This window comes from Pteropus vampyrus, unplaced genomic scaffold (assembly GCF_000151845.1).
Source record: "Pteropus vampyrus isolate Shadow unplaced genomic scaffold, Pvam_2.0 Scaffold266, whole genome shotgun sequence".
Taxonomy (NCBI): Eukaryota; Metazoa; Chordata; class Mammalia; order Chiroptera; family Pteropodidae; genus Pteropus; species Pteropus vampyrus.
Genome location: NW_011889047.1, coordinates 86950 through 96599, shown reverse-complemented (window position 1 = coordinate 96599; position 9650 = coordinate 86950).

The following is a 9650-nucleotide window of genomic DNA, read 5'->3' as shown; positions in this document are numbered from 1 at the left end:
GGCCGGCCCGCTCTTCCACGTGCAGCTTCCGGAAACTCGTTGAAAGACAAGTCCCAGCAGAAAACCCAAGACTCAAGGATGCCTGAAGGTGAGAGCGTGAATGTGCATCCGTTTTTACAGATGGAGGGGCGACGCAGAAACGCTCGGCGTCTTCCCCAGATAACGGGATGAGTCAGAGGAGCGTCCAGGAATAGACTGCAGATCTCTGTCTCCAATTACCACGTGGCATCTCTGCTCAGGGACTTCCGTGAGGGTACGGTGACCTCACACATATTCTCAGCCCAAAAATATTTGTCTCCAATCCTTTTCCATCTTCTCTGAAGCTATAATAAACTCTCCTTTAAATCTTTTTTTTTTTTTGACCCTTAAATTTGACAACTGAAAATCACTGTGAAAATTCTACTTATAAATGTGTGTTTACGAATTTGTAACTTTCTTTGGAGCTACTTACTGGTCATAAATTCAGAGCCCAAAAAGCCTTTCTTCCTGGCAAGATTGATGAGCACACCAAAGGCGGTCAGGAGATGTGCTCATTACACTGGCAGACAGACAAATGCCTCTGAAATGCTGCCAGCTCTCACACTTGACGTGGAGGACAGGAACATTCCCCAAGGCCTAGAAATGGACAAACTTGGACACGTAGGAAGAAGGAGAGAACGGAGGGAAGGAGGGAGGAACGGAGGGAGGAAGGGAGACCTGGCTTAGTGGTAATTACAGACCAGTCGATGAAAGTTTGATGTTTCATGAAATATTAGCATTTATTCCCAATAAAGGCTCCTTTGCAAGTGCACGCGGAGAATCAGGAGCGTACAGTGGGAGAAAACCCGTCCATCTCGCGCCTTCTCTGACAACGACAGGCTTCTGAGATGCAGGTTAAGCAGCGGGTACGACCTGTCGAGGCGTCAGAAAGAATGTCAACTTGGAAACAACGGAGAAAAGCAGAGGTCTGGGACATTCAGAAAGGCTCTCAATATCCTGTGCGGATGTCGCAAGGCAAAGGTGTCTGACGGGGTGAAGGGAGGAAGGTGAGTGACGATTCTCACTTCCTGTCTGAACGGATGGTTGGACGAGGAGGTGGGCGCATGCTTATCCAGGACGGCAAGCACGCGTGCCAGAGCGACCCGAAGGGGCCTCAACGAAAGTGACAAATCAGCCCCAGACCATGACAAAATGTGATACTGACATGTAAAAAGAAGAATTTTAGAGTGTTGCACCAGCAACTAGTTCTGACGAACAAGAGAAGGTGATTAATCTGGGTCCTTGTTTTAAAATACATAAATTAAGATAACAAAATGTCGCGAGGAGGAAGCCCAAGGGGTCTTCTTGATGTCGTTTGCCCACTAACGCTTCTAAGAGAATAAACGGTGCCTGCAAAGTGCCGTGGGTGTCTGAAGACTGCATTTGCTTCAAATGAAGCATTCCTCCTAAAATTTGTGCTGCCACATTGATTGTCATAGTTAGTGCAAAGATAACTGTCAGACAAACCTCAGTGAATTTTTCAAATCCCTGATTAATGTCATATGAATCAATGGGTCCCCTTAATCTAAGAGAGGGGATGTTCTCATGGAACTCTAATCCTGAGAAACTCTAAAAAAAGGAAAAAAGGGCTCTGAAGACAAGTATAATAATAATAACAACAATAATAATATTAGCAACAACAACTCACACACACACACACACACACACACACACACACACACACACACACACACACATTACACCAAGCACTGTTCTATGGACCAATATATGCAGAAGCCCAGCATACGCTGTGTCCCCCTTATCCATACATGACACGCATGACATCTTACACGCTGACAGCTCCTGTAGCAAGCAAAGAAACTTATTCAACTTCGATGAACGGGTGTGAAATGCTGAGGTATATTCATTAGTCCATGCCACAGATAGTCATTGAATGCCATTTTTTGCCAGGCACTGAACTAAGCAAATATTAGAAACAGAGAGAATAGTAGAGAACTAAAAATTCAAGTAAGACACACATTAAAAGGATAAACCAATAAAGCAGATAATGTAGTCTCGTTTTCATCAGAAACTGGAAGGCACAGAGGAAATGTGCTTTGCAGAGACCAAGGCACGGGGGCCATGTGCCAGCCGCAGTCTGTTCAGCGTTCCGCAGACAGGCTGAGGACTTTCGAGAACCCCTATCCCTCAGAATAAAAGGTATTTCAATCATCTTTAAGTAAAGACCCTAAACAATGTAAGTCTGCATCATCAAATGCAAAGGGAATTTGTTCAGCCGTAAGGAAATTTTCTCGTCTAAGTGCTCACGTGCCAGCACAGGCCACCGAGAGAAGTCATTGTCCCCACAATCCCCACCAATGGGACGCACTGCCATCTGCACCACGTGGCCTGACTTAGTTAAACTTAGGTCTGGAACTTCATTCTAGACCTTTCGTTGTGACCGTGAGGACCTGCAGAATGAAAATAGAAGGTGTGTGCCCACGTGCACGTGCCGGTGCATGTGTGTGCACGTGTGTGCACGTGCATAGACAGAAAGGAAGAAAATGGCCGGCAGGGGTCAGTCCCATCAGATAACTGTCAAAGCCAAGGGCAGCTCCCTGCTTTCATTCCGGACTCAGAGGACAGGAATAAAGAAAACGAAGATGATAATTACCACGAGCCTCAGAATGGATGGCGGGCAAAATTCCCACACTTGATTATATCTATTTTCTCCCAACCACAGCAATTCCCAGTTCCCATAATGCAATAACTGAGAAAGTTAAATTTATAGTGGGAACAAAAACGTCAGCATCTCCATTTTTTAAAATGGTGTCAAAGCGCTTGTCCTTGTCATGTCATCATCCTTTCTCTCGTTAAAATCCCGACAACTGAGGAAGACCATGCCGGCTGCCTCTGGGGTCACCAGCTCTGGGCTCCCGGCTCCTCCTAGGGTGTGAGCAGTGAGGACCTCTGGAAGACGGAGTGCGAAGGATTCGTGAAAAAAACCATCACAACGGACCTGCTGCTCCACACGCTTATCAAGACGACCTTGGTGGAGGCACGTGAGAGCAATCAGTCTGGGATTTGAACTTGGGAGGGGACCGTGCTTCTGAGGGTAGACTCAACATGACAGCAAGCAAAGCAACAAACCACTCGTGTTTCCCGTGTGTGTGTGCGTGTGTGCGTGCATACACACACACTCATCACATGAACTCCTCTTCTATCTTTAAAGACTGGGACCAGCCGGTGTTTTGGTCCCAAAGTTCCCGAAACACCACCAAAACTCTACTACACACACACTCGTAAACACTCCCAGACCCCACCGAGTGTCTGTGGTCATCTCATGTTAACCAAACGCCATCTGCACCAAAATATCAACAGGGCCCAGTGCCGTCTGCCCAGATCCCATAGTGTCACTCAGATTCCTGCCAACGCCGGTGCAGGCGAGCAGGTCCTCATGCATCATACACAGTCATCGCTGCTTTTTCTACACCCGCTTAGGGCTCAAAAGAACATTATCTGACTGAATAAATGTCAACTCATGTGGTTGTTAACTATTTGTATGATCTATATGTCGAAAAAAAAAAAAACAAACCACGTTTGACTGGTTGGTAGCTCTAATAAGACTGCGTTTTAGGACCTTTATAGCCGTGATGCACCATCCCCAGAATATTCCTAAAATTTCGGTCTTAGCTGCCAACACTACCGAAGGCGGCCTTGGAGCGTCAGTCTTGTGTAGGTCTCCTGCGGAGTCTAGAGGAAGAGCTTTCATCTCTCTTCTGCTGCATTTTTCTGGGTTTTTCTGGCATCTGTTCACTTCGGAGAATGAAGGGAGGGACCCCACGTTCCACGGCACAGCTCCTCCCACCCTCGTCCCCTCCCCCCGCCTCAGGGAGGCACGAGCTCCTGGTCACATTGTGTTTTGTTCGATACCTTGAGACAGAGAAAGAGAAAGAATGGTGCGTATAAAAAGAAGTGACTTTCCGGAACGTTCGTCTCCTGCTCCATCGTCAGTCTCCCCCGAAACCGGATTTTCTCCGGGACTCCCCATCACATCCAGACAATTCGAATTCTAATTCGCCGTCCTGTCTTGCAAACAGAATACACACTGGGCAGCCCACCAACCTGACACCGCCTCTAAATGCTTGGTGCGTCTGAGACTTTGTAGCGTTCTTTCTTCTTGCCGCCCACAAATCTAAATAGGTCTTAAAAAATCATCTCCAATTTTCAGTACCATTTTTCCAATTATTGATGACTGGTCCATTCTCTCCTTTTATCTTCACAAGGAATCTGCCCCTCTTTCAAAATCTTAGCCTCCTGGCACAAGGAAAAAAGTCCCACATTCATAAAAATAGAGCGTAATTATATCAGGTAAATTCCATGTATGAAATCTGATTCTCACATTCTTTGCAGAAGCTTTGTTGCCTGGAAATGACTTCTGAGAAACTGGGAAATCTTAACCAAAATCCAAGAAAACCCAATGACTTCTAACCAGGAGATGAATTTAAGGAAAACAGATGTTTGGGGAGCAGAGATACGGAGCTGGAAATGGGATTATCTTACGAAGGGTAATGAATCACCAAGAGATGCTTGAACGTCATGGAGTGTGAGCTATGTCAGTGCTAATTAGAAATGTTAATGTTTTCATTAGTGCCTCGTCCTTCCCTGCTCTCAAGCAGAATTTTGTGTTTCACCAGGCACCGTCTTCTCAAGTGAATGAGAAACAAAGTCTGAACTTCCTTTATGTCAAATAGAGTGAATTTCATTTCTAAATGTTCCTGGGTCATTCTATAGAGCTCACGCTGCTTTTCCTCTTATTGGCTTGACTCTTATAGATAATTTATTTAAAAGACTTAACTGGCCCCTTATGGCTTGAATCCATTTTAATCTCTAAATCGACCACTCTTCTCAATTGAATTTAGAAATGAAGGGCTAGATGTCAGCCTGGAATAGTGACTTCATCCACTAACCTTGGCCTTGGGGTCTTAGCGAAGTCTGGCTGCTGGGCATCATCCTTGACCCTGTTCTCCAGAGCCAACATCACGGAGACAGTCTAATGGAGATCCTCAGACTAAGTGCCTAGTCATGACATTGGTGAGACATCAGCCACGTAATCCAGTTATCCAGAAATGCATCATAGAATTCTCAACACAATGCAACATAAACTACTGTGCGAGGCCATGTGCCAGCAGTTCCACAGAATACAACAAGACGTCAACATGCCCCCTGTCTACAAATTTTCCAATAAGGGCACGAGACTCTGGCAAGCTAGCATCAGTAAATCAATGTATGATGAATTCTAAAGTGGAAGACTGAACAAAATCCATGCACAGACGAGGAAAAAAATAATTCCAACAGAAAAGACTGGAGAAATGTATCTGAGCTGAGACTTTAGGACCTAGAGAGGGAGAGTCTCCTCACCCTCTCCCCACATGACCCAGGTTGTAGGTGGTGGGGTGACAGGGCTCAGGGACGCCACAGCTACACCCAGAATGAGGTGGGACATCATGGGTAAGGGTGATCTGCATGTGCCTCCAAAGAGGGGTGCAAAGGCTCGCCAAGAAGTACAAAAGGTAAAGTCAGCCTTTTAAGATGTGTAGAATGTTGTCCCCCGTGCTCCAGACATGGATATTTCGTCACCTCTCTGTCACGAGAGGTTTGCAAATAATTGTTCGTCTAGTTCTCATATAGCAGAGTGGGCTAGGACAAGCTTAGCAAACTATCAAAAATCTCTGTTGTATTAAATTAGACAAGACCTACTACATAGATAATGTCTGTTTGTAATGTAATTTCATATTCGTTGTCTTTAAAAGTTATCTTGATTAATATATTCTGAATAAAATACATGCTAATGTGTTATACTTATACATTAAAAGTGTAACAAAATAATGTAAATCACCTGCAATCCCTCCCCCCATAAATTACCATCCTTTCGCATTATGGTGTATTTTCTTCTAGACTTCGCTTATGAAAAATTAATTTTGATGCCACATAAATGGTTCTCAACAAGCCCTACTAGAAGTTAACATTTAGCAATTCTACATCGCATGGTTTTAAACTTGAAAAGTTACCAGGATATATGAGTCCATCGAGAAAATAATTATACAGTAGATAAAATAAAACAAAAATATTTAATTTGTGTCTTATGGTATTCTTACAAGCTAATATGCGATAAAGGTATGATTCTTCATATATTAAAAACAAATTAGTTCTTAAGTGATAACTAGGATCTATCTATAGCTGGAAAACAAATGGGATGTGGGAGTGAGATTCTTCGTTTTTAAGATAACTGAGACATTTCACGTTAATCAAACCCAGGGGTTCCACACGAAAGAGTGCCTCTGCCCCAGCAAAGGGCTAGCGAAGCACCCAGACCATTCCTGAGGACAGAGCCTCGGCCGGGTCCTCCTCTGCTGGTGTCAACCCTTGTTGTCTTCTCCATAAGTAAATTGAGTTTGGGGCGAGTAATCAGGGAACTCTCAGAGGGGACTTGATCAGAAAGCCTAGATTAGTCATCTTCTATTTCTCAGCCTTCAGATGGCCTGGGGAGCAACTTCCTGGGGAGTTGGGGCTCACTCTGGACCTTCCTGAGGTCTTTCCAGAACTTCCTCTCGGGGTCACCTTCCATGAACCTTGAGAGGCTATGTGCAGGTAATAGGCGGAAATAAGCTGTCGCCAAATGTCTTTTAATAAATTACGAGCAGAGTGGTGGGGAGAAGTGGCTGGGATGAGATGACCTCTTCTGTTCCCACTAAATGCTCCCCGTGTCTGACTTTCTGACTAACTCAGCAAGGCGGAACAGCTTCCAGGCCGGCCAGTCACAGCATGGGGTGCTCTCGCTCCGTTGTCACCAGGTGGATGGCTAATTTTCTATGTTATTTTGGCTAGGCCGCAGTACTTAGATGTTTGGTCAAATATTGATATCTGGATGATGTTGTGAAGATGAGATTAACATTTAAATCGGTTGTCTTTGAGTAAAGCAGATTACTCTCCTTCGTGTGGGCGGGCCTCACCCAATCAGTTGAAGGCCTTACAAGCAAAGACTGACCTCCCCAGAAAGAAGGAAACCGCTTCAGAACTCGGTCTTTTCGGACTCGAGCCGCAACCTCAGCTCTTCTCTATTTCCAGCCTGCTGGCCTGCCCTGTAAATTTCAGACCTGACAGGCCCACAATCTCACAAGGAATCGGCTTACGAGAGGAATTAAAGAATGACTCGGAAATAGTTTATAAGGGATGTTAATACTTCACAGGTTTTTTTTTTTGCAAGGAAGGAAAAGAATGCTCAGCATCTAGAAAGATTCAGCTCATGTGCTCCAGGAACGTATCAAGCACGTAATCCCACCTCCACCCCGAGCATAATACCTCAGTCAGTTCCAGATGAGAAATCCAAGTCAGAAAGGAATTCCGAGCAAAGTCACTGGCAAAGACAAAAACCATGAACATCTCTGTTCCCATAGATTCGACCCCTAGTGCGAGACCCGAGGACCTTCAGAACTTAAATCAGACTGTGCACAATTAATGACCACAATCTCCAACTTCATGTTCATTACTTTTAATTAAAAGATTTCTCTCTGCTTATTTGCAAGGGTTTGCTGTCAGTGTCCCAGCATTCTCGTCTTCGATTTCCCTGCATCGTGTGCTTTACCAGTTGAACAATAAAACAAACCTCCAAACAGCACCTGAGTGGCCCATTAGGGGCAAGGAGGAAGCTGGTAATAAGGCAGGAAGAGGTACACAAAAGCAGAAGCATAAGTTACCCACGAAGATGATACTCGGGAGGCAGGAAATTTATTTCGGATTATCAAGGCGTTAGTTAAATTTCTCATTCTACCACACCAGCAAACGTTTGTCCCAACTTCCCAAGGTGACCGCAGTTATGTGGTTGGAGCGTCAGAAATCAAGAAACTGAAAGGTTATAAATGAAACTGTTTCCATCACCTGTCAAGCTCTGCAGCGTCCCGCCCTTAAAGGAAATAGGGAAGGGCGTCTGGGTAGCAGAGAGCTGCTTGGTGATGGTAAAGGATGAGGGAATCTGCTCGTTTGGGGAGAGGAAGCAAGTCTGTCAAACCACAAGTCAACGGCGTGAAAAGGAACCGGTCAGGACACGTCGTCCCTCCCTCTGCGTTCACGAGCATCACGCCAGAGCCCGCGAACAGACAAAAGATGCCAATTCACCTCTCCAAACAACCTGACATGCTCTCAGCTGCAGTTCTACGTTATAAACATCATTATTTATGACATTTTCATTCAGATCCATCTTGAGGAAGGGCAGTGAGAAGCATCCATTTTGTCTTGTGCATAATTGAGAATGTTAACAGCCAATTTTCTCAAACACTGCAGAACTGTGCCTATCTTCAGGAACAAAAACACTCATCTTTGCTTCTAACCAAAGCTCTCAGGGTTTATATGCATCCATTTCGTCTTATTGTATTTTCGAGTGTTCCGTCAACTCGGCCTTACCTGTCTGGCTAGCTTTCCCCTGAGGACTAGAGTAATGACTCTTAGAAGGTAACAGCTGTGGGCCGAGAGACCCTCTATATTTCTGTGGAAGCCATGGTTGTTTGGAAGGTCAGTCATCAAATGGGGCTCATTTTTCACCGGAGACAAAGGCACTGCCAAGGTCTTTTCAATTTGTGCCGAATTAGGCTAGTTTTGTGGAAGTGATAACATGAGCACTAGCGTGGTTCTCTTTAAAAAAAAAAAAAAAAAGCCAGGTAAAAGATTTATATCTTTAAAAATTCATGAAACGTTGATCAAGCAGTAAAGCTTTAATGAAATTAGTAAAACAAATGATAAAGCAAAAGTTATGGCTGTTTGTAGGAAAAAAGAAAGATCCTAATTGAGATCGTATTATTTCAAGATTCACGATTTACATGAGAATGATTCCAGTTAATGAGATGACAGATCTGTAAGGTTGGAGACAGGGTAACGTAGAGTGTACCAAAAACAATGCTTTCCGTCGTGTTTGTTAATTCAAGAAAATCCAAGAAAACCTGGCAGTATTGAAGCTATTGGTTAAGTGTAGAAATGGGCTCGTAGCGCAAACGCTGCTTTGACTATGGACACTTGCAAAAGGAAATCGTGGACATACGGAAACAAAGCACCGCTTTCTTTTTCTGTAGACAAGTTATTTTGTTTGCTTGTTTGCTTGTTTTTGTTTACCCGTCCTTCCTTTTCTATCTGGCCTCTCACTTTCTTCAAAGAACCAATGGTTCCCGACCGTCATAATTCGATTTACAATTTTTTCCATGGATCATATCATCGCAGCATAAACATTTCACTTAAGATATTTTTAACTTAATCTACACCTTATGAAAATTGAAAACTTGCCCCTGCTTCTGGCTTTTCCCACTTTACATTGAATCCTAGAATTCCTCTGTCCACCAGTATAGAACTCTGTCCGTTTCAGAGCTGCAAAATCCCCACTGGTACAGTGTGGAAGCTCTACTAAACACCGGCTTTCCAAAAGATCAGCAAACCAACTTGCCGATCATCGAAAGCTGAGTTTATTGCTTAGTGGGAGAAGGGAGAGAAGGAAGGGCAAAGCCAGAGAGAGCATTTGTAGAGATTTTGAAATCTATCTTAAGGCAAGTCTTCAATTCAGAGGCTTGGTTAGGTTGGGCGAGGATTATGAAATCACAATTTTCTATTTCCAATTCTTCCAAAATAGCTTATCGTTTAGCAGCTTTACT